The 24,943-nt window shown below is 39.7% G+C and overlaps 1 protein-coding gene across 5 annotated transcripts in view; it reads left to right on the top strand.

Moving 5' to 3' along the window:
* The window catches only part of TEAD1 (TEA domain transcription factor 1), a 335,258-nt gene that overhangs the window by 2,226 nt on the left and 308,089 nt on the right, over positions 1–24,943 (top strand). The window lies entirely within an intron of this gene.

Here is a 24,943-nt window from a genome sequence, read left to right as displayed (position 1 = left end):
TTGATTTGCAGAAATGAAAATTGACCTCAGTAAGTACTGGGAACTTAGAGACCAGTTACTCTGCCTATAAAAAAGGCCGGCCATGCATTTAAAAACAAAAACAAAACTACCTTGAGAAGAAGAAGCCCGAGACTGCTAGCGGCAGCCAGTCCAGCCTTTTCAGATTTCACTGCATTTTTTTTTTAAATTAAAAAGTGCTACAGGTTGGAAATACAGCCTGTTGCACAGAAACGACAGTATCAGTTATTCCCCAGCTCAGGTTAACCACATGACTCCTTTCTTTTTTTCCTCTTCCTGATTTTTTTTTTTAACTGCAGGCTAGTTGCTGTTTCTGGGGTGCTAAGTGCAGGTGGTTACCTGAATAAACAAGGATTAGTTTGTTCTGTGTTGAATAAGTACATTTCTGGCAGGGTGTTTTGACATTCTACAGCGTGGTAAAATGTATAAAATCTATACATAGTCTGAAGTAATATTTGATGGAAATATTCAGCTGTAGGATCTAGGGTCATCCTTACACCGATCTATCAAAATACTTATTGGTAATCACAGAATTTTTTTTCCCCCTGGTGATTCTTAGATTTAAGATGGCTCCCTGCAGGATTTGCTTAGCATATTGTCATTTCTAGATATAGCTAGGGAATACTTTCATCAGGTCTTTGGGCAGCATTAGCAGTGAGAACTAACTCTCATAAAAATGGGTGCCAGGCCAGCTTGGGTAAGAAATCCCTCCCCTTCAGAAGGAAATGCTAAGACCAATCAAAAAGTGACTCCTGAACTCCCAAGGGGGTTAGTCTTTGTGAATTGAATAATTTTGAGGGGGAAAAGTTTGTATTTTTCTAACCTAAATATCTCCAGGAGGGATCCTAGATTTTCTCTTTAGGTTTCCTCGAAATGTCAAACTATGTCAAATATTTGTTATGTTGTGATAAATTAAGTGCCCATAGGAATATTTATTGTTTGTTGCTGATAGTATGTGAGTACCTAGACCTAAGTAATTTTGTTACAAGAGCTCTATTTTGCCGAATAACTTAACCGGAATGAGAATATTTAATTTTTATCCTCATTTTTGTCTTTTTAATCGAAGAGCAACCCCCCAGAAAAACAGAAGTGTAACAGAAAAGACTTTTGCTTAGTTCTTGACCACTGTGTGTGATACTCAACAAAGTCCCTGAAATAAAAGAGGAGAGATGATGATTTTTATGTTTTTTTGCGGAACTTAAAAAACAAAACACTTAAATCTGCTTAATGAAATTAAACAAAGTTGCCGAGGGGAATACTCACTTTACTGTGAAATAGACTTGAAAGTGAATCTTAAACTTGAGAGAATGAATTGTGTTGTTTGAGGGCTTTTGCCAGGAGAACTGTTGGCTAGAGGAGAGAGTTTGGAGTGGGGAGAGAAAGGGTTAGGGCTCTGGACTCAGTTGGGCGATTTTGTTCTCTTTTTCACTGACAGGATAACGTACCTACTTATGGCTAGTAACCTCTTTCTGGAGATTTTGAATGTATGTGTGTATTTTTAATATCCCTCTTGGTCTTTCTTCTTTCCTTTTTTTTTTGTTTTGTTTTGTTTTTAAGAAGTCAAGTCACAGTAAGAAAAAAACATTTTTAAAAACTTTTTTGACCTGATGTCTGAGTTTTACCCAAAAACTGCTTTTTAGCAGCACAGGCAGCAGCAAATAGCAGAATGCCACCTATCTTTTATGAAACGATTGTAGGTGAAATTTTGAAAGTGGGAAATAATTGTAGTTTATAATAGCAAAGATGGCATTGGAGTCATACATTTAAACCAGTTGTTGAATTTAAGTCCCAAATGTAAAGATTAAAAAAATATATTGAATGCAAGTGTTCTGCCTTCAGAGTTGAGCCTGCAAGTTTCTTTATGTACCTTGGTGTATCAAGGAGACATTATCTGTCCTGATTACTTTTCATCTCAATCTTAACCGTTAGGATAATTATACTGCCCTTAAGTGGAAATTGGAGCCTAGTTGATCTTCTGGGAGGTTTGTACAAATATACAAGAGTGGTAATAACCACTTTCATTGTAGAATGTCTGCAGTTCATCTTGAAGCTAAAAAATCTTTTGGATTTAGTCTTGTCCCAGATTAACAGCAAGAAATAAATAAAAAATAAAAAGCAGGAGGAGGAAGAGATTTATAGAGAGCTCATATCAGTTCATGGTAAAACTTGGAGAGCAGAAAAGTTGGAGCCCTGACTTTGTCTACAAATATGGAATGCATTGTCTCCAGCTAACTGTTGTTCACCACATGCAGTTTGTTTAACAGAAGTGGTTGGTATCATTGGGCATATCACTGGATTCTGAAGGCAGTATTTTAAATTGATTCCCTTCTTGACAAGCTCAGGCTAGATCTAGAGACCTAAGAAATGCCTGTGTGATAAGAGGAACTGAGGGATGGCTTAAAAGTTGAGACTGGGTTCATATAACCAATGTAGTATTTAAATTATAGCCCAGGCTTCCTTTGAACCTTCATTAATACCATGTTTTCATATCGAGCTTTCACAAAGTTGATAAAATCAAGTTACCCACTTGAGTTTGACCAACTTCATTGTAACCACAACATTTATAATTTTTTTGGTCTATTTTTTAAAACTAGCCAATTTAGTCCCCATTCTATTAGTTATTTTTCCAATGTGATATATGATTTATAAGAGTGAATTTCTCAAGTTTTATATTCTATGATTTTAAAAACATCTTGTAAATTTTAGAATGTAAGCTCCCATTTTGTTGTGTTGTCAGATCCTGAATTAACTCTGGAGAACCCTCATCAGAGTCTTTGATGTTTTGATTAGGAAACATCTTTTCTGTCCAGTAGTACTCAGAACTCATAGTCAAAGCTCATAGGTTACTCCAGATTCTTTTGGACTTTGTCCTAATAACAAGATTAGCTCTTTCTGAAAAATGAAAAAAAAAAAAAACTTGTTGGGAGGGTAACTTTCAGCTTTAGGAATGGGACTTCTCTTTGTTCTTTGTATTTTAACTTGGGGGGGTTAGGAGGGGTGGGAAGGTAGATACTCCAGAAATGCTTTGGGCTGTCAGGGAAACTTTGCAAACTGTGGCAGATTGTTTTTTCTTTTTCTTTTTCTTTTTTTTTTTCTATTGGCTAAGGCCATAGGGCCCTTCAGGATTTGCTGCAGGCCTGGGAAGGGCATCCATCACCTCTCACTTATCCTTTGTCTCTCCTTTTTTTTTGCCTAGCCTATCCTGGCTCTGGCTCGTTCCACTATTCTTGCCCTTCTCCAGATGCTGGCTGGGATTTGTGTTTTGCTAGATCTTCCTCAGCAGTTTTAGTTAGAATGGCTTCATCCTGACCCGGGGAGTGAATTTCAAAGAAGAAAGAGAAAGCTGGCCTTATTCATTGTGAGTTAGAATCACAATCAGTAGCCTCCAGCAGGAATTGAGATCGCTGGTAGGTATTTGACCAAGTTTAGACTTTTTGTGTAAAGTGACTTAAACATTGTTGACTGTGTGTAAAACAATGTCAGGGCTGTTGTTTTTACAGAGAAATAAACTGAAAAACTGCTGCTAATGGTGGGAAATGTTAATTATGTGAGAACATATTGAACTTATATTCTCTGGCATGAACTTTTTAAAATGCATCAACTGCTGCTTTTTTTTTTTTATAGGCACAGCTTTCTAATTATCATAATTCAGTACAGCTCTGCCTTTGGAGGGAATTCAAGTGCAATCTCAACTTAACATGAAAGGGGATCTTTTTTTTTTTTATTTTTTTAAACGGAGAATGTTCACAAAAATTGGAAAAACTCATCAGAGACTGTTGTTCTACTTAGGTGGGGGGTAATGGGGGAAAATAGCATTTGTACCTCTCTGCAAACGGCCAGCCACCACTGATTCTAGAAGAGATGGGTGTTGGATCTTCTCATTTCCCAACATGCATCCCAACAAACACATTTTTCCTGTGTTGAGTGTCATAGGCTGATGAACTCAATATTGCAAACCAGTGTCCTCCTTGCTTTTTGCCATTCCTGAAATAGTAAATTAAATAAAGGGATTAGCATATTATGACCATCTGGTATATTCTCTGAAAAGATGGCAAGGAACAAAAATCTAGGAGTCGATTGAGAGATACCATGCTATCTTTAATACCAGCGCTGGGTTTAAGGAGTTGGCCTTATCTCCTGGTCTTCACACCTTACTCTTATGGCATTTGACTAAGTCAGTTCCAGTTTTTTGGTCTTCAGGCTCCTCTCCCATGATGCTTTTTTCCCCCATTTCATTTACACTTGCAATAAACAATCACGTACCAAAGTCCTAAAAATCCTCTCCAAACATTAACTCTTTAGTGGGCTCAGATTTGAAGTTGGGAGAATGGATGGCTTGACTTTTAACCCTGATGTATATACCCATAAGGCATCACCAGAAGTGAAAAAGAAAATCCATGGAAACAAAATGACTTCATTTGCTCTGGCTTAGGAACCAAATTCACTTCCCTGGTGGTGAAATAAAAGAAGCCAAGTGTTTTAAATAGCCACTCCCCAAGGCCCGCCCCACCCACCGCCCGCCTGCCTTCCCCAGTGTTTGGAGAAAAGCTCATTGTCTAGATTGGAGCTGCCTCCTGTAAACCTCCCCCCACCAGGCAGCTCCATTTCTGAAGTTGACATCTGGTTCACCCTTTGTTCACCTGATACACGCACAGTCCACATAGCTGCACTGCGTCTGGGTGTAGGATGGGTTTTGAAAAGGGGGTGGGCGGGAAGGGGAGGGCATCTATCCGAGTGGAATTGAGGAGGGGCGCTGGACAGGAGCTATCCAGTTGGGCTTTCTGGCCAGAAGTAGTGTGGTGGCCTTTTGTTGTGGAAGCAACAGGCAGGAGAAGTTGGTGGCACCATATGGCTGGGATGTGCTTTAGATAAGCTGGCTGCTGATTTTGCTTATCAACAGGGGTTTTGGATAGGGGCTCCTTTGGAGAAGGCTCATCCCTCAGTCCAACTCCCTAGGGATTCTCAGACTCTGGAGAGCAGCCGTTTCCTGGGGGCAATCATCTTCCCCCCTCCCCTCTTCCTTTGAAATTCAGAGACAGAGAGGTTTCTAAGGAGCTAGCTTACCTTTTTAGTCCCAGGAGGCACCGAGGCAATGTCAAGCCCCTTGGAGATGACCCTCCCCCTAAAGCACTGACCAGACACTTAGAGTAACCCAGGGTACTTACAGAGGATGTCCTCTTACAGAGGACGACATTATTATTTTAAATTGGGAGAAAGATGCTGACTTTGACTTAGAGATCAGGAATAGAGAAGTAACTTGGCCAGGACCAAGAACTGTCCCTCAAGTGGGCAATGTCCCTGAACCCAGCTGCTTCTTTGACTAATGAATGGACCCAAAACCTGTGGCAGGAAAGCAGCAAGTGCCTCCTTGGGCTTGCACTTTGTCAGTCATGCAGGGCATGGACAGCTCCTTGTCCTCCTCCTCTCTCCTCCCTGACCTTCCTATCCATAAACAATGATTAACCTTCCATTCTCTTTACTCTTCCAATGCTAACCATTCCCCAGGTGGAGAAGTAGAAGGAGGGGATCCAGGAGTATATTCTCTTCCCTCTTTCTTTCTGGTGCTGAGCACTACTGCCTCTTAATTAATGATTTAATTTTAATGATTTATTTTTTAATTTAAATTTTTTAAAAAATATTTAATTAAAAATAAATAAATTAATTTTAATTTTAATTTAATTCACAGTAGCTCCAGCAGCCTGGGGAATATACTTCCTAAGACATAAAGGTGTGCCACAATAGAAATTTTGTGTGTGTGGTAAAATCTTCCCATTCCTTAATGGGAATACCTGTAGTTGTAAAGTGGACAATCTTCATCCTGAGTCATCTTTATAGAATACCTCTCTTGCTCAGATGGAGAACTAAGTCCCTGACCCCTACTTGGACGTAGTACAGTAGTGGTTGTAAAATGAACAAGATTTGCTATCCTTTTGCCTGGCATAAATGGTTCTTCACCCACTCTTTGGGAGTGGGTGTGGATCTGTGATCTGTGAGACCAGCTGTTAGCCAGAGCTGTTAGGGAAGTACTCAGAGTGCCAAGTCCTTGTCTGGATGCCCTCAGTGATCACACAGGGATGGCATTACTAGGGGGATGTTTAGGGAGGCCAAGGCCAGCTGCTGTCTATCTCTCACCACCTTCCCTTTCCCTTCTCTTCCCTTTCCTTCCTGCTTTGGCACTTCCATGGGCCCGGTGGTTCTCAGACTTCTGTAGCACTGTGACGCCCACCTAGCTCACCTTATATGCCCTTCTAGAAGGGAGAGAGCCAAGCAGGTGATTGAGAAAAGGTCAGTAGAGGTTATCTGGGAAACATAGAGAACATACATGATGGAGAGGGAATTAGAGCTCAGGAACAGGTGAGGAAAGAGTAAATGGGCAACTCATCCCTTCCTTCCTTCCTTCCTTCCTTCCTTCCTTCCTTCCTTCCTTCCTTCCTTCCTTCCTTCCTTCCTTCCTTCCTCCCTCCCTCCCTCCCTCCCTCCCTCCCTCCCTGCCTTCTTTCCTTCCTGCCTGCCTTCTTTCCTTCCTTCCTGCCTTCCTGCTTTCATTTATTTATTTGCTTTGTTTGCTTGTTTGTTTATGAAACCCTTGCCTTCCATCTTAGAATCAATACTATGCATTGTTTCTAAGGCAGAAGAGTGGTAAGGTCTAGGCAATGGGGGTTAAATGACTTGCCCAGGGTTACACAGCTAGGAAGTGTCTGAGGCCATATTTGAACCTAGGATCTCCTGCTCTTGATCTACTGAGCCACCCAGCTGCCCCCTCTTATCCCTTTAAATGAATATACCTTCAGAAGTGATGGTTCTGAAGACTTATAGGCTTGACTAACAGGCCATTATTGGTCATTTTCAAAGATCAGAGATGGTCAACTAATTGTCCTGGTTTTCAAAAAGATTTTGGATAATCTACAGACTTGGTAAACACAGGTATGATAGGAATTAGAGCTAGAAAGGATCTTGGAGGTAACTTAGTCAGATCCCCTTGTTTTGCTGATTTGGTAATAACGAAGGTCCAGCAAGAATAAGTGGTTGGCCTGCAATCACAGTTATTAAGTGGCAGAATCAAGATTCAGAACCAGGTCATCTGGTTACAAAACCAGATTTGCACTACAGTGTGCTTACCTCCCTTTGGTTTGCAGTCCCAGACAAGTTATTAAACACCTTATTAAACTAGTGGTTTTGTGAGTACTTAGAAAGATAGTGGTGATCACCAGGAACCAGCATGGATTCATGAAGAGCAAGTCATAACAAACTAACTTCATTTGAAAGGTTTGCAGATCAGGGAAATTATTTTCACAAGTGCTATATTCAGAAGGCATTTTTCATTATCTCCGGATATCTTTGTGGGAAAGATGGAGAGGAAATATAAGTTGTATTATAACATTGGTGGATTTCTTAGATGACCGAACAACCTTGGGCAAAAAGTGTTGAATTATATTGGTCTTTAGTACTGATCTTTCACTTTGCTCCAAATCTCCAGGTTCATTTCCTCTAGTCATTTCACAAGCACCTCCAGCTCAACTTTCCTAAAATTATTCTCCTTATTCCCCACCTCACACCCTCCAACTTCCTCCCTTTCTGTCTTTGTTGTTTCTGTGGCATTACAATTTAGCTAGTCTTCTCTGGCCCTATTGGCAGCTGTGCTATGTAGAATTGAAGTCAGAGGACCTGAGTTTAAATCTTGACTCTTTAACTTATGGCCCATGTGTCCTTGTGCCCCTTCTCTGGTCCTTAGTTTCATCATTTATAAAATGAGGGGATGCACTAGATGACCCAATGACTCTTCCATAACTATGATATTTTGATTGTCGTCTCCCCTTCCTTTCTCATATTCAATCAGTTACCAAGTCTTGTAGATTTCATCTCTGTACTGTTTCTTGTGTTTGTCCTCCCTGCCTCCATTTTCACAACTACCATCTTAGGAGAAGATCTTATTACTTACTACCTACCCACATTGTCCTTAAAGCTAACGTCATATTACCATTACCCTTCTCCACCTCCCCTTTCGTTCAATAATTAAATATCTTTGATGCAACTACCAGAATAATTTTTCTTGCATATTGGGTTAGGCCATTCCTGCCTCCAAAATGTTTCATTTTCCACTTCTTTGAACTTTATGCAGATGGGATTTTACTTGACGTTCAAGTTATATACAATCTTGCCTTCACAACCTTTCTCTTTCTAGCCTTCTTTCCCATTGTCATCCTCACCCTCACTTGACTAAAGACCAATATACATACATATACTTATCCTAAGCTAGTCTTCTCTGTATTTTGCTCCCTCCCTGGGAAGCCCCTCCCCTGTCCTCTGACTCAAATGAAAATGAGAAACCCCAAAGCATACCCAGAAACCTAAGCATACTGTCCCTGTATCCTTGGGGGAGGGGGGTTTCTTTAGGTTATACTGGCCTATGGCAGTCAAAAAGCATGCCTCTATGCAGGATATGCTGTGGATACAAAAACCAAAATGATTGGTCTCTGGCCTTAAGGAGTGTGCCTATTTTCAGGAAAATTCCAGGAACACATATATAATGAGTATACACATGCCTAGGGCTACGCAGGTGGGAAGTGTCTAAGGGAACACAGATCTGCCAATCCCTAGAACACTATCTACTAAACTAACATGCATCAGGCCAGTCCCTGAGTGAAGTGTGAGGCAGGGTACCACTTAGATGGCGTATTTATTATTCACAATTTGAAAATAAATTCTAAATGTAAGAGGGAAAAAAGAAAGTAAAAAAACCCAAACAAAACAAATAAATAAATGTAAGGAGAAACTCCCCATCAACATTTCATGCTAGTCATTTAGGGATTGGATGGGAAAGGAGGAAGGTATTGTCCATCAATAGTGAGTTTTCTACTCAGCATGGCCTAAATTTGCCCCAAGTCTGGGACTCAGTATTACTGCATTTCTTTTGTTGGCTTCAGCCCACTTTGTTAAGCTCTGAAGTTCTTTTGGTGCCTTGGTTTTCTCATCCAACATCTTCATTCTAAATTTTCATTAAATAAAAAAATTAGAAAGATGTCACTTGTGCCTTCTCGCAAGTCACTCATAAATATCCACCCACTTGTGATAAAAGTGTATATTTAGCAACTTCCCTTAGGTCCATATTAAGAACCTCCTCTTTGGAAGATAACACTCCAAAATGTCTTGCCCTCAGAGAGCTTGCTGCCTAATGGATGGATAAAACAGCATTGCAAGTCTGGTAGAATGAACTAAGGACAGCAGATTTCTAGGCACAGTGCCCCAAAGAGTTTGGAAGAGATGATCAGCCAATGAGACTGACCTGGGATACAGTTGGGATGGCCAGCAAACGTGGGGCAGTGGATTGAGCGCTGGGCCTGGAGTCAAAAAGACTCATCTTCCTGAGTTCAAATGTGGCCTCAGACACTTAATAGCTGTGTGACCCTGGGCAAGTCACTTTACCCTGTTTGCCTCAGTTTCCTCATCTATAAAATAAACTAGAGAAGGAAGTGGCAAAGTGCCAAGAAAAACCCAAATGGGATCAGGAAGAGTCAGACATGACTGAAAAAAAGACTGAACAGAAAGCATTTTTTGTACGATGGTACAAAGAGAAAGATATTGACAGGGAGAAAAGAGGGGCAGAAACGAACAAGTTAGAATTGAACGTGAATTTAGAATGGAAAAAGATCAGCATTACCGGTCTAGTGAGGAGGAGGTGATCAGCACTAAGCATTTCTGTCAAAATGCATTCATGTCAAAAAGGTGGGGAGGTTGATTCACAAGCTCAATATGAGTCAACAGGGTAATATGGCAGCCCAAAACAGTTACTATGACCTTAGGCTGCATTAATAGAAATAGAATACTTTACACCTAATAGGTGCTTCCTAAGTTCTTGATGAAGGAATTGAATGTATGGTGTTCAAGTCAGGAGAAAGACTGTTCTTCTAGGACCAGTACTACCACTTTTCAGGGCATTGCTTTCAATTCTGGAGTGAATCTGGGGCTGTGACCACAGAGGGCACCAAGGGAGCTTGGAAAACCTGCTCTGGGAAATACAATGTAAAGAAATAGATTTAATTAATTTGGAGGGAAAAAAGACCTGATAGTTGTGAAGGCTATGGCATGGAGGAGGGATTAGATTTAGTTTCGGGGTTCCTGAGAGGAAAATTAGGACCAATTTGGGTCCAAGTTTCACGGAGGTTGACCTCTGATGAATAGCAGTAATTTCCTAAGTAATGGAATTCCCAATGATGGAATGGGTTGCTTCCTGATATTGTGAGCTTGGGACACTTGAAATGTTCAAGTAGAGGCTTGAACAGCGCTGCTTCTTTAGAGAGCAGACTAGAGCAGAAAGAGGTATCATCATCTCAGCCTTTAAAATTTAGGAGTGCATCTGAATCAGATAAAAGCAAGTAGTTAAAATAAAAATACAATAACATATAGATAATGTTGATTTGTGGCTTTCTGAGTTACTGTGTGGCCTGCTAGGATTCATTTCTGTTTGAGTTGACACTATTATACAAGGAGACCCCTTGGTCCTTTTCTTCTCTGGTTCTATAATTCCAAGAAAATTAACTCAACTGCTGCTGCTGCTGCCACCACTGCCCCCACCACCTATGCTGTTCAATGAGAGAACTAGGGATTATTGAATGCAAATAATGGACTAAAATTTTAGAATTGTGTATACACAACTGAACCTTCTATTTCTTTTCTCTACCCCTGCAAAGTATCCTTCAATTGATCAGAATTTACTCACAAATTGAATATGCATGATTTAATATTAAGTTAGGATCTGTTATTCTTCCCTGAGAAAACTTCTTTTACCTTTTTTTTTTAGCTTTGATCGAGGTGGCACAATGGATAAAATGCGAGACCCAGAGTCAGAAGAACCCTTCTTCCCAAGTGTAAATCTGGCCTCAGACATTTACTAGCTATGTTACCCTGGGAAAGTCCCTTAACTCTGTGTGCCTCAGTTTCCTCATGTGTAAAATGAGCCAGAGAAGGAAATGGCAAACCACTCCAGTATCTGCTTAAAAAACTAAAAACTCCAAATAGGAATATAAAGAATCAGACAATGACAGACAGCAACGAAATCCTTCTAATAGATCTAATTTAGTAGATAAAAGTCCAAGAAAATTGTCTGAGACTCAGAAGTACTAATTTTTGGTCACCTGGGGTGGTGGGGAGTGGGTGTTTGAATCCAGGGTTTCTTGAGTCCTGTGCCCAGTACTTTATCCATTTTGCTGCCTATCTACACATTGAATATACTCTTAGGAATTCTTCATAGATTTACCATTGACAGTTCGTGACAGTAGTGAGCTATAGCTAAGAGATTGGGAGTGTAGATTTTTTAAATAATGTAGATAATTTTTTATAGCAGGTAAACAGAGGTTGGAACCAAAGAGCTGAGGAAATATATAATTAAATTGGTCTTAAAATTTAGGGCAAATCATTTAACCTCTCTGGGTTTCCCTTTCCTTCCTTTTTTTTTTAAACAATATTTTATTTGATCATTTCCAAGCATTATTCATTGGAGACAAAGATCATTTTCTTTTCTTCCCCTCCCCCCACCTCTCCCCTAGCCGACGTGAGATTCCACTGGGTATCACATGTGTTCTTGACTCAAACCCATTTCCCTGTTGTTGGAATTTGCATTAGAGTGTTCATTTAGAGTCTCTCCTCAGTCATATCCCCTCCACCCCTGTAGTCAAGCAGTTGTTTTCCTTGGTGTTTTTACTCCCACAGTTTGTCCTCTGCTTGTGGATAGTGTTTTTCTCCTAGATCCCTGCAGATCTTCCTTTTTCTTAAGGTGTGATCTCTAAGCAACCATAAGTACCCAAGTTAGCCCACACAAGCTTAAAGCAGAATCCAACTATCCCTTGTAGAGTAGTAGGTAAGTCCCATAGCCCTGGGAGCCAGTACCCCAATAAGCCCATTTCAGAACAACCTATTGAAGTCTTTTTGAGATGACATGGCAGAAGTTTAGGTGTACCTTCCAAAAGACCAGGTAAAAAACTGAAAATAATTTTGCCCATTCGCTTTTGGGCCTCCCTTTTCTAGTGCTAATTTTTAGTTGTTTGATCCCATAAATCTTCTCTTCATATTTCTGATGAGCTCTGCTAAATTTTATTTCAAAATAGAGGTACCTGGAAGTTGATCTTCCTTTGAACAATTTGGGAGTGAGCGATAGGGAAGGATTTTGTCCCTCTTCAAATTATGAAATTTTATACCTACGCAACATTTAATGCTTTGAAGATTTTATTTTAGAACTTGAATCATTCAGGTTTTATCTTCAGTTTTCCTGTTTATCCCTGTGATCAGTTGGTGTACCCTTGTTTTTTGTTGGACTGAGTTATAGCCTTAGGTCTTACATACTGGTGTGCTTAAATGCAGTGGAAAAATAAGATTTTAAAAGTTATTTTATGATTTTTCAATTCTTGGTGGTAGACCGTAGTGGACGTCACTGTTGGTTTAGGGTTTAGGGGTTCTGAGCCTTTAATCCAAAAATTCTGTTCTTAGAATTTAGGTATAAAAGGGAAAAGAAGAGAATAAAAAGTATCATAGCACCTACTATGTGACAAGCCCTGTACTAAGCACTTTATAAATTTATATCTCTTGATCCTCACAACCACCCTGCTAGGTAGGTTCTATTACTATCCCCATTTTATAGTCAAAGAAACTGAGGCAAATAGAACTGAAACACACCCCAGGAAGTGGCTGAGACTGAATTTGAATTCAGGTTGTCTTGACTTGTTGGCCCAGTGCCCAATTCCCTTGTGCTACCAGCTACCTCAAAGCAGTTTATGCAAGGGCAAATTGGGGAAGGAAAGAGAGTGACCGATTTGATGTTTGTTTGTGTTTTTTTGTTCTTTGTGGTTTGTGATAGAAAGTGTAGTGGTGGGGAAATGAGAACTAAATTCTAAAGTCCAGTATGGTTTAATGAAATGATCTTGGACCTGGAAGTAGAGACCTGAGTTCCACTCTCAATGTGTCTGATTTTCGCTCTTTGTCCAGAGTGATATTTCAGATTCCTTCTGGAGCTTTTCTTTTACAAGAGGCAGGCAATGGAGCACAAACTGCTTTTAGATATTCTCAGTTTCGGAACAAATTGGCACTATCCAGGGGAGCTATTTGTGGGGAAGAACCGCATTCAAGAAAACATGTTGGGCCTTGAGTTCTTCCCTTATAAAATGACAGAGTTGGTCGGGGTCAGAGTTTTTAACCTTTTTAGCATTGCGGACCCTTTGGCAGTTTGGTGTAGCTTATGGACCCTTTCTGAAAATAATGTATTTAAATGCATAAAATTAAATACATAAAAATAAAAAGGAAACTGAAACAGTCATCAAAACATATTTAAAAAACAAAAATGAGTTCCGAGACCCTAAGATCTAGTTATAAATGAAGATGATTCTATCTTATCAGCCCTGGGTTCTAATTTGAGGTCTGCTGCTAATTTCCTGTGACCTTGGGCATATCATTTCCTTTTCCTGGACCTGGGCATATAAACCTATTTAGAAGATAACCTGAAATCATAGAATCAGTTCTTTAGCTGGGAAGCTCTCTGGAAAGACACTGCCTTTCTGAACTGGTGTGTTCTGCCCAGTGTTTACCCAAAGGATGGATTTACATCTTTCTTGAGGAGGCTTTTATCTTTCCTTTTTGTGGAGGGAGAAATAGGACATGATATCTCTTAAGCCCCCTCAATACTCCCCTCCAACTCTTTTATCTGATCCCATCTGCTGTTATTGACAAGCACGGAGAGAATTCCACTCTGCTTCACTACTTGTGAGTTTGGGGGTTCTGCTAGGACCCTTCAAGTCTGGTTTTTGGGGGTGCCAGCATGAAGGACCAGAGGTGCCAAGGCATTCCAAACCTTAGCAAACCTCAGCAGCTGTAGCAGCAGTTTGGGAGCCCTGAACTATAGCCTAGGACCTTTGCCGTGGCACCTGGTCCCTCCTTGCCATTTTTCCGTACAGTAACCTCCTTGATCTGGGGTAGGGATGTCAGACAGAGCGTTGGCCTTCCTACCAACAGGTGGCCCGTTCCAGTTCTCCTTTTTCATATCTCTAGCCTCTCTGCATGCACTTAGGAACCAGCATCTGGGCTCTCTCTTCTTGCATGAGATAGAGCAATTGTTTTTCCCTGGGGATCCAGTCTGGGGGTCTCAGTTTGGATCCCCTTTGGTTTTTTCTCTGTAGCTAGTGGCATGCAGGACCCTGAAGACCACTAAGGGACCTTTCTCATATACTTACATCCATCTGAATTTCCTGCCCTTTGCATTTTTTTTCTCCCCCAGGATTTAAAAAGATGATTTTTGGTTAGGAAAGGGGGGAGATGATAAGAGGTGAGAGAGAAATGAAAAAGGAAACACCAGATCTTACCCTTCTTCCTTTGCCTCTCTGGCTAATCTCTTTCAGGAGGGCAAAATTTATCCTGCTGTGTGTTAGATTAGGCTCCTGCCAAATGTAGCACTTCTAGTTCCTTTTTGGACTAGTGAATTTAGAATTGTTCAATTTTTTTCCTCAGCTTCCTAGTCTCCCAATTCATTATTTTTTCCCCTTTCCCCAATACTTACTTTCTGTCTTAATATCAATTCTAAGACAGAAGAAGGACAGGGACTAGGCAATTGGGATTAGTGACTTGCCTAGGGTCATATAGCTCAGAAGTCAAATTCGAACCCAGGGCTTCTCAACTCTAAGCCTGGTACTCCATCTACTGTGCTACCTAGCGACTCCTCTCTACTCAATTCATTATTGCTTTGCTCCTCCCTCTCCTCCCTATAGTCACATTTTTTTTTTTTAAATATATTTTATTTGGTCATTTCCAAGCATTATTCGTTAAAGACATAGATCATTTTCTTTTCCTCCCCCCCCCAACCCCCCATAGCCGACGCGTAAGTCCACTGGGCATTAGATGTTTTCTTGATTTGAACCCATTGCTTTGTTGATAGTATTTGCATTAGAGTGTTCATTTAGAGTCTATCCTCTGTCATGTCCCCTCAATCTTTGTATTCAGGCAGTTGCTTTTTCTCGGTGTTTCCACTCCCATAGTTTATCCTTTGCTTATGAATGGTGTTTTTTTCTCCTGGGTCCCTGCAAGTTGTTCAGGGACATTACACCACCACTAATGGAGAAGTCCATTACGTTCGATGATACCACAGTGTGTTTGTCTCTGTGTACAATGTTCTCCTGGTTCTGCTCCTCTCGCTCTGCATCACTTCCTGGAGGTTGTTCCAGTCTCCATGGAACTTCTCCACTTTATTATTCCTTTTAGCGCAATAGTACTCCATCACCAACATATACCACAGTTTGTTCAGCCATTCCCCAATTGATGGGCATCCCCTCATTTTCCAGTTTTGGGCCACCACAAAGAGCGCAGCTATGAATATTTTTGTACAAGTCTTTGTGTCCATTATCTCTTTGGGGTACAGACCCAGCAGTGCTATGGCTGGGTCAAAGGGTAGATATTCTTTTGTCGCCCTTTGGGCATAGTTCCAAATTGCCCTCCAGAATGGTTGGATCAGTTCACAGCTCCACCAGCAATGAATTAATGTCCCTACTTTGCCACATCCCCTCCAGCATTCATTACTTTCCTTTGCTGTTATGTTAGCCAATCTGCTAGGTGTGAGGTGATACCTCAGAGTTGTTTTGATTTGCATCTCTCTGATTATAAGAGATGTAGAACACTTCTTCATGTGCTTGTTAATAGTTTTGATTTCTTTATCTGAGAACTGCCTATCCATTTCCCTTGCCCATTTATCAATTGGAGAATGGCTTGATTTTGTGTACAATTGATTTAGCTCTTTATAAATATGAGTAATTAAACCTTTGTCAGAGGTTTCTATGAAGATTTTTTCCCAATTTGTTGTTTCCCTTCTGATTTTAGTTATATTGGTTTTGTTTGTACAAAAGCTTTTTAGTTTGATGTAGTCAAAATTATTTATTTTACATTTTGTGATTCTTTCTATATCTTGCTTGGTTTTAAATATAGTCACATTCTTATTTATCCTCTCTGCCCATATTTACATTCATCTGTAAAATGGGGATAATAATCATACTATTCCCCACAGAATTATTGTGGAGAGCAATGAAGATAATGCATAGAAATCTTGCAAAGTTTATATAAATGCTAGCTATTATTATGAAGCATATTCTTGGCCCCCGGAAGTAAAAGGGCTTTGGGGTAGGGGTACTAGAGGAAAGGGGAAATTCCATTTTTGGGGTTTTATGCCATGATTAGTTTTTTGTTCGTTTTTTTTGTTGTGCTTCTTATAGTTGGGGCTGTTTCTCTGTTCCCAATGCCAAATGTAATAACTTCTTTGATTTTTTATCTTTGCAATAACTTCTGAAAACTCCTGGCCCACCATCTTCCCATTTTACAGATTCTCTGTGCAAGGTCTTCATATTTATGCCCCCTTTTCCTAAATCACCGCTTTGACAGGTTGTTTATCTTTTTTTTTTCCTCTTTCCTTGGCTATCTGTCTTTCTTCCTTTTTCATTTTGCCTCTTGTACTTAACAGCTCCTGACCACACCTATTTCCTCTGGCCTGGACTCTTAATGATCTAGTATTGATTAGCCTTAATTCTGCTCCTCTTGTAGAATGGCTTTTCTTGTGAGGTGTCCTGGGATTTCTAAAACTTATCTTGTGCTCCCTTGTTCTGTAGCTCCTTTTAATATCATCATCATCATCATCAGAATAATAATAGTAATAGTAGTAGTAGCTGACATTTATATAGCACCTACTATGTGCCAGGCCCTGTGCCACATGCTTAACAGTGATCTTTTTTTTAAATTTTATAGTATTTTATTTGATCATTTCCATGCATTATTCATTAAAGACAAAGATCATTTTCTTTTCCTCCCCCCGTAGCCGGCGCGTGATTCCACTGGGTATCACGTGTTCTTGATTCGAACCCATTGCCATGTTGTTAATATTTGCATTAGAGTGTTTGTTTAGAGTCTCTCTTCTGTCATGTCCCCTTAACCGCTGTAGTCAGGCACTTGCTTTTCCTCGGTGTTTCTACTCCCATAGTTTGTCCTCTGCTTATGGATAGTGTTTTTTCTCCTTGATCCCTGCAGATTGTTCAGGGACATTACACAGCCACTAATGGAGAAGTCCATTACACTTAACAGTGATCTTATTTGATCCTCACAACTCTGGGAGGGAGCACCCATAATTATTTCCATTTAATACATAAGGAAACTGAGTTTGAGGGAGGTGAAATGACTTGCCCAGGGGCACACAGCTAGTAAGTGTGTGAAATCGGATTTAAACTCAAGTCTTCCTGACTCCAGTTCCTGCTCTCTATCCATTGCACCACTAACATTTTTTATTTTTATTTTCAGAAGGAAAAGAAACATTTATTAAGTGTTTGCAATGTCCTAGGTGCTGATTTGTAAATATTATCTCACGAGAGCCTCACCACAACCCTGGAAAATAGGTGCTTTTGTTATCCCCATTTTACGTTGAGGAGACTGAGACAGAGGTTAAATGACTTATTCACTCACAGTTACTCAGTTAGCCACCAACATATTCTGTGGACAGTAAGATTTATGGGGTTTAACTTTAGAGTTGTTGATTATTTTACATTGTTTCTAATTTATAGTTACATGTTTTCATCATCATAGAATGGGCACTCCTTGAAGTCAGGAACAATTTCTTTTTTTTTTAATTTCCTTTTTAAAAATTTTTTCCTTTTTATTTATTATACATGTAATCACCACCACCACTCATAAAAAATATTTAACTAAACAAGTTCATAAAAAATTATGTGCAGAGCCACAAACTCCACTTCCCCCCATTATATCCTCAGCGTGTTAGCCATCCATCCAATAGATCTTTGTTGATTTGAATAATTATAACACTAATAACTGACCTCAAACTAACTAGTGCTATAAGGTTGGCATTGCACAGTATTTATCTCATTTGAATCTCACTAGTGTCCCGTGACGTGGGTGCCACTATTAGAATTCCCATTGACTAGATGAGAAAACCGAGGAAGGCAGTTTCCCCAGGGTCCCTTGGCTGGTGCCTTTGGTCTTTTTGTTGGAATCTAGCGTTCTCTCTACTACAAATGCAATGGTGCATAATATGCTTTGTAAACTAAGTGCTGCCTGTTATTAGCCTCCCAGCAATTGATTAACAAGTAGGCTATGTGCCTTTGAAATAAATAGTACTTAATATATTTGGTGGTTAGTGTCCATTTCAGCTTATTCATGGGCATTTCCTCTGCACACTCAGGCCCTTTTTCACTCCTGTTTTTACCAGCCTTTCTAAAACCAACCATTTCGTCATCCTCAGAGCTAGGGATCACAGTGTTTCTTGGCTGAGACCATTCTCATCCCCAGAATCTTCTACCTCAGAGGGTTGTGGTAAGGAAAGGAGATCTCGAAGAGCTCCATGTGCTAGTTGCTGGAGATGCCAGTCATCATTAGGATAATTATTATTTGCTTTGTGGAACCCTGTGGGAACCCACCCTCCTCTCCAGGAGCAATTCTTCACTCCTCTTCAGAGCCAAACTCTGCCTCTGTTTCTCTGATGCTCTCCTTTCTACCCATTTCCCAGCCCCGTCTTTGGGGTCCTCCTCCAGGATTGTTTTCTTTTGTCCCTGATCATTAGACAGCTTGCCAGTAATTTCCTTCCCTTCAGAAAATATAGAAGACTAAAAATGTAGCTGACAGAACTGAACACTCCCCTCTTGCCCTGCTCTTAAAAGTTATGAGGAAGCAGTTAATAATAATAATAGTAGTAGTAGTAGTAGTTGTAGTAGTAGTAGTAGTAGTAGTAGTAGTAGTAGTAGTAGTAGTAGTAGTTGTAGTAGTAGTAGTAGTAGTAGTAGTAGTAGTAGTTGTAGTAGTAGTTGTAGTAGTAGTAGTAGTAGTAGTAGTAGTAGTAGTAGTAGTAGTAGTAGTAGTAGTAGTAGTAGATGTCTATACAGAACTTTAAGGTTTTCCTTGCTCACTTTTCAGTACATTAATAATCTCATTTGATCCTCAAAACCTTGTGCAATAAATGCTACCAATCACTATGATATCAGTTTTATTGATGAAGAGCCTGAAGCCAGCAGGCTTTCATGGCTGGAATGTATTCCCTCCTCCTTGCTAGTCCTAAGAATGGATCCCTAGTCTCCTTCATCTCAAGAGCCACCTTCTACATGTAGCTTTTTCAGAATCCTTTCATTTCCTAGTCCCCTTCACCTCTCCAAACTTCCTTATATTTTATTTGTTTATGTAAATGATTATATTTTACATATATAAACATATAGCCTATAAATACATGAAGGCATATATAAGTATATAAATATATTTATATTTAATTTTATTATTTATAGGTAATTTATACACAATTCTTTTTTATTATTTCTATGGATATGATATATGTAATTCTATTATTTGTAGGGATATGATACATAATTTGATTATTTATGTGTGTTTTATATGTATTTCTATCTATTATTTATAGGTAAATTATACATAATTCTATTATTTCTATGGATATAATATATGTAATTCTGTTTATTATTTATATGGATATGATACATAATTTGATTATTTATATGTATATTATATATAATTCTATCTATTATTTATAGGTAAATTATACATAATTCTATTTATTTATATGCATATATGTAATTCTACTTATTTATATGGATATAATATATGTAATTCTATTTATTATTTATATGGATATGATATATAATTCTATTATTTATATGTATATTATAGGATTCTATTTGGTAGTTATATTATTTATATAAATTATAAATATCTACCTGCAAATTATATATAATACATAAATATATAGTATAATTTATATATTATTGTATACATTTACATAAATTATTTATAAATATTTATATACTTATATATTTCTCCACATGTATGTGTCATTTGCTCTGAAAGAATATAAGCTCCTAGAGGGCAGGGGCTATCTCACTCTGTATTAATTACTAATGTTTAGTGATTGGTTAAGTGACAAGCCCAGGGTCACACAACTAGAGTCAGAGGTGAGATTTAAACCCAGGTCTTCCTGTTTTCTAGTCTAGTGATCCATCCCCTGCCTTGCTGTTTTTTGTTTTTGTTTTTGTTTTTGTTTTGAGTTTGCTCCAAGTTGTGGAATTGAAGGGAGAAAAGATGAAACATTTGAAATTTTGGATCTGTGTTTGCAGAATTAATGGATCCTTTAATGCCAAGTTGCTGATGGGATTGAAACATGTTAAAAGAGGGTAGGGGCTGGGGATGTCTGTTATGTGCTAGGCTCTGTACTGGCTGATGGGAAAAAACAAACAAACAAAATAAAACTGGGGGAGTTTACAGCCTAGTGGGGGAAATACCATCATGCAAGTGTACTTAAATGGTTACATGAATCTTGTTTGGAGAGCTTCTGTTGGTTAAAGATTACAATCTATCCATGTCTTTTGACTCTGCTACTTTTGTCTATTTTCTCCAAAAGTTCACCAAGGAGATCTATGTAATATAATATGGTGGGAATCCTCCTGGTTTTTATCCTGACATTACCAGCATACCAGTGTGACACTCAGGTTGTCAATCAGTCATCTGTTGTCTTTGCTTTGGATCAGTCAGCCTTCCTTCCCTTCTGACATCAATCTGTGTTTTTATATGCTTAAATATGTTAGGAATCCAACAGACAAATGGGAAAATGTAGGAAAATAGGATACTATAGGGGAAACACTTTGGAAAATCTTCAGCTCTGTAAATAATTAGCCAGGTATTTGCACATTTAAATCTATGTGAAGTAAAAAGTTTGCCCCCTCCCAAAGCCCTATGGACTGTTTCGAGGAATCTGGGTTTAGAGAAACACTGCCCTGGCCAGTTCTCTGTGTGATGTCTACCCTATAGGGATTGTACAAATAATGAGAAGGTGAGAGATTCCTTATCGCGTTGCCAAAGGGTTTAGCTGGCCAGTTTCTCCGCAGCCTTTAGCTGATACTGGAATGGCTCGGTCGGCACATCTGTTCCAATAAATACTTGTTGAGTCGAATTTGTGGTCCTCCCCCTCAGGAATTTAAAAAGACATTTATCTCATGTCGTAGTCACTTAAAGAGTGAAGAATGATTTCTGGAAGCCGGCTGGTTTGGGAGCTCTACAAGTTCGTGGCCTCATTTTGAATGCAGCTATTGCAAAAAGCTCTCGGCAAACCTGAAAATCTTTGTAAAAAATGTGTATATTGTTTAACGAGACTGCTAACAGGTGTATTGATAGTCATTTCTGCCTCAACTTCTTAGAAAACCATTTCATGCAAGTGTTGGGAAGTTGCGGACTGTCCCTTTGAAAAGATGGGGTTGAAATGTCCCTGTAGGATGGATAGAAGGCTCATCTCCTCAGGGGTGTCCTTGGAGCTTTCTGGGCTTTGAGCTTCTGCCTTCCTTTCTGGCTTCTCGGTAGAACAAGGCTTTCAGTGAGTTTGGCTGCCGTGCATTCCCAGGGTGCCTGGGAGAACTGGATAGCCCTGACTGGGTGATAATTCACAGTATCCTTGGGAAATTATCTAGTGTCTTGGCCTGGGAGGCTTTTGAAACAAATTACACATGCCTTCTCCTTAGCAGGCTGATTTTTTCAAATAGTTTCTTCATGAGGGAAAGAACAATATTAGAGGATTCTTCTCCCCCTCCCCAACTCTTACCCTTCCTGGCTATGCTAGGAGGACCAGAAGGCCTGTGTTTGCCCTGAGGTAAACTAGTTTTCACAACAGGAATTTTGATTCTGGCCCTACTACTCCGTAGGCCAGGAGAGCCTTCAGGAAGGCAAGTAGTAAAACACTCCCAAAGAGAAAGCTGGATGGGATCCACTGACGTCAGTCATCTGAGTAAATCTGTTGGAGGAGGAGAGAGGGGAGAGAGCCATAAAACCACTGCCAGCCCCGCCAGCCAGCAGTGCACTTTGGCCTTTCTTGGTCAACTGTTTTAACTGCTTTTTTTCCCTCCAAAAGGAGTCTGGCTGTGTGTGTGTGTGTGTGTGTGTGTGTGATTCCCCCCCTTCTTTTTTCTTTTATTTATTCCTGTAGCCTCTGTGAGTCTCAATTCTGTAAACACTTTTGAAACCAACTCCCCAATCTCCAAGCATTCTTTGGGGGACATGAAGGGAATTGAAACATCCTGGGATGAGCTTTTACTTTGACTGAACTAACTGGGAAATCTCGTTTTGTGTTTGGCTGGGGTGGGGAGAAGGAGGTACCCCAACATATGCCAGAGGGAGAACCCCACATTCTCTTCCTCTGCCTCTTCTACCACCAACTCCTCTCATGCTAATAATGACTTCTCTTTTAATATTTAGAAGGAAAAGGAGGAAAGAGAAGGCTGAGTATAACTAGAGAGCGTAGTTGTCACTACAGCAGATGGTGAAAAAAAATCTGTGTTGGTGATTTGGGGTCCTGACTTGATTAAAGTTCTCTTCCTGAAGACAGGCACCTTCTCCCCAATATTTGACAACCCAGCTTCACCCCTATGCGATTAGATATTTATACTGAATATTGACAATAGCCACACCAGTTTAGGACTGAGCATATGGTTGTGTTATAGATATTTTTATAACCAAGGGTTGAGGGGCGGGGGATGAAACCTAAAAATAAGCGTGTGCTTTATTTATCCCACCTTGTGATCCCCTTCTGGGCCTCTGGCCTGTGGCCGCTTGCAGCCAGGCAGGGTTGGCTTCTGGGAAGGCATCTCCTCCGGTTCCCATATGCCCCAGTCTCTATTTTATTAGGGAATTGTTTTCATTGTTTCCATTGCCATTAGTTCTGTTTGTTTGGTGCAAATATTAGTTTTAAAATAGGAGTTAAGCATCACTCAGATGGGGTTTTGAAGTTCTCCGAGCCTCCTGATCAGAAACATATTAAAAGCAGTATCTTATCCATGAATCATTAGATGAGTCAGTTCCTGAAACCACTACCAGCCTCATAGTTCTTGGCTACAACCACGAGCAGGAAATCCAGGCTTCAATCACTTCCTTTCCCAGTCCTGGCTACAAGCAGTGTTAGCGGTTAGGTGATTCTGCTCTTGCAAGCAATAGGAAGATGTATGTCTGAGGAACAAAGGCACTCTCCAGTCAATTTACTGAAACGGTTTATAATTTGCGGGCTCGATTTGAATGTCAGGCGGTGTTGGCATACTCTACTGTGCAAATCTTAACAAAATGAGGCCTGTGGAGTGAGAGGGGCAGAGTATGGTGAGGGGAAATTCTCTGGGAGAAACAAAACAAATTAGGAAATGTTGGATGAAACTTTGGCGTTCCCGTGATTCCTAAAATTTGGAGCAGGCGGGCATCCGTTAGTGACAAACCCTCCAAAGTATGTGGGTATTTAGAAGTTAGAATAATATATTTTGTCCTTTCTATTAAAAAAAATCCTGGCTCATTTTAACAGTTTGGGGGGCATGGGGGGGACGGTTCTACTTTTCTTAAAAAAATAAAAGAAATGAAAAGTGTCTGAAGCCTGACAAAACAGGTTAACTCTAACTTCTGTTCATTTGGCTTCAGGACTGATGGCGTCCATTTTGTTGTGCATGTGTTCAAAAGACAGATTTTGGAGCATCCTTTGTGGATGACTCGAGGAGGGGAGGAGATGTGTCAGTTTATCTCAGGATACTTATTCACATTGCCTTTATATCCAGCTTTATAGATATGTTTGGAATTTTTTTGGCAAAACAATATAGAAACAGGATGGAATATATTTTGTCATACATAAAAAAAAAAAGGATTCTTAAATGCCAGATATGACAATTTCCATTCTTTTCCTTGGAAGGGAGATGGAGCTAGCTAGGCAGAAGAAAAGGGGACCTTTCCTAAAACAGGTTGTCTTGTAGATTGTGTAGGGATTCAGAGGTTGGCTTGAAGGGCCAATGAAAAGCTTTATGTACTGGTAGTTGGTTGATGAGATGCCGTGATGGTAAAAAAAAAATAAGGACAAGCTAAACCATGTGGGTATTGTGGATCCTTACTGTGCACAGAGACAAAGGGATTCTAAGCAGTCTTACAAAGTCCCTCATGAGGTAGCTTGTTTCCTGCATAGAGCTGGCACCGATTGGTCATTTTTAGCTCCTATGAATGATGAAAGTGCATGTAAAAGTTTTCCTGAATGAGTAGCTGGTGGCTCAGTGGATAGAGAGCCAGCTCTGGAGATGGGAGGTCCTGGGTTCAAATATGATCTCGGGTACTTCCTTGGTGGATGACTCTGGGCAAGTTACTTAACCCCAATTGCCTAGTCCTTATCATTCTTCTGCTATGGAACCAATACTTAGAATTGAGTTTAAGACAGAAGATAAGTTTTAAAAAAAAAGAGCTTGCTTGAGTACTTTATGAAGGATGGACAATTCTGATGTTGGAGTCAGGTTTTGATGACCTACCTGTGGTTCCACAGGGTAGTGTTGCATCATGGCTAGAGAGCTCAGGTTTAGGAAGACCTGTGTTTCAAGTCTGCTTTGAGCATTTACTAGTTGGGTGACCAGATCTAAGCCTCAGTTTCTTCAGTTGTAAAAATGGAGTAATAATACTATTATTATACAATATATAAGACAATAGTATTGACTTCACAGGGTTGTTTTGAGGCTGTGTTACTGTGCCCTGCAAATTTTAGAACACTATAAAAATGCCAGAGGCTTTTGGGAGAGAGTGTAGTAGAATTCTGAATAGCCTAATGGACTTGAGAGTCAGTAATTGAATTTAACAAACATTTATTAAGCATGTACTATGAATACAAAGACAAAAACAAAACCATTTCTATCCACAAGAAGTTTATTTTCTACTCAGGGGAAAGATCTGAATTCCTATTCGACATTCATTAATTCCTAACGGGGTTGTATAACTTTGGGTAATTTACTTCTCGGAGAATCAATTTCCTAATCTGTGAAATGGGAAGAGTAATTTGGATTTAACCACTCAAGACTGTGGTAAAGCTTCGATGAGATAATACCTGTAAAGTATTTGAGTTCTTTAAAGCACTATATAA

This window comes from Monodelphis domestica, chromosome 6, assembly GCF_027887165.1.
Source record: "Monodelphis domestica isolate mMonDom1 chromosome 6, mMonDom1.pri, whole genome shotgun sequence".
NCBI classification, from domain to species: Eukaryota; Metazoa; Chordata; class Mammalia; order Didelphimorphia; family Didelphidae; genus Monodelphis; species Monodelphis domestica.
The sequence above is the reverse complement of the archived record's forward strand: the minus strand, read 5'-3'. Positions and strand labels throughout refer to the sequence as shown.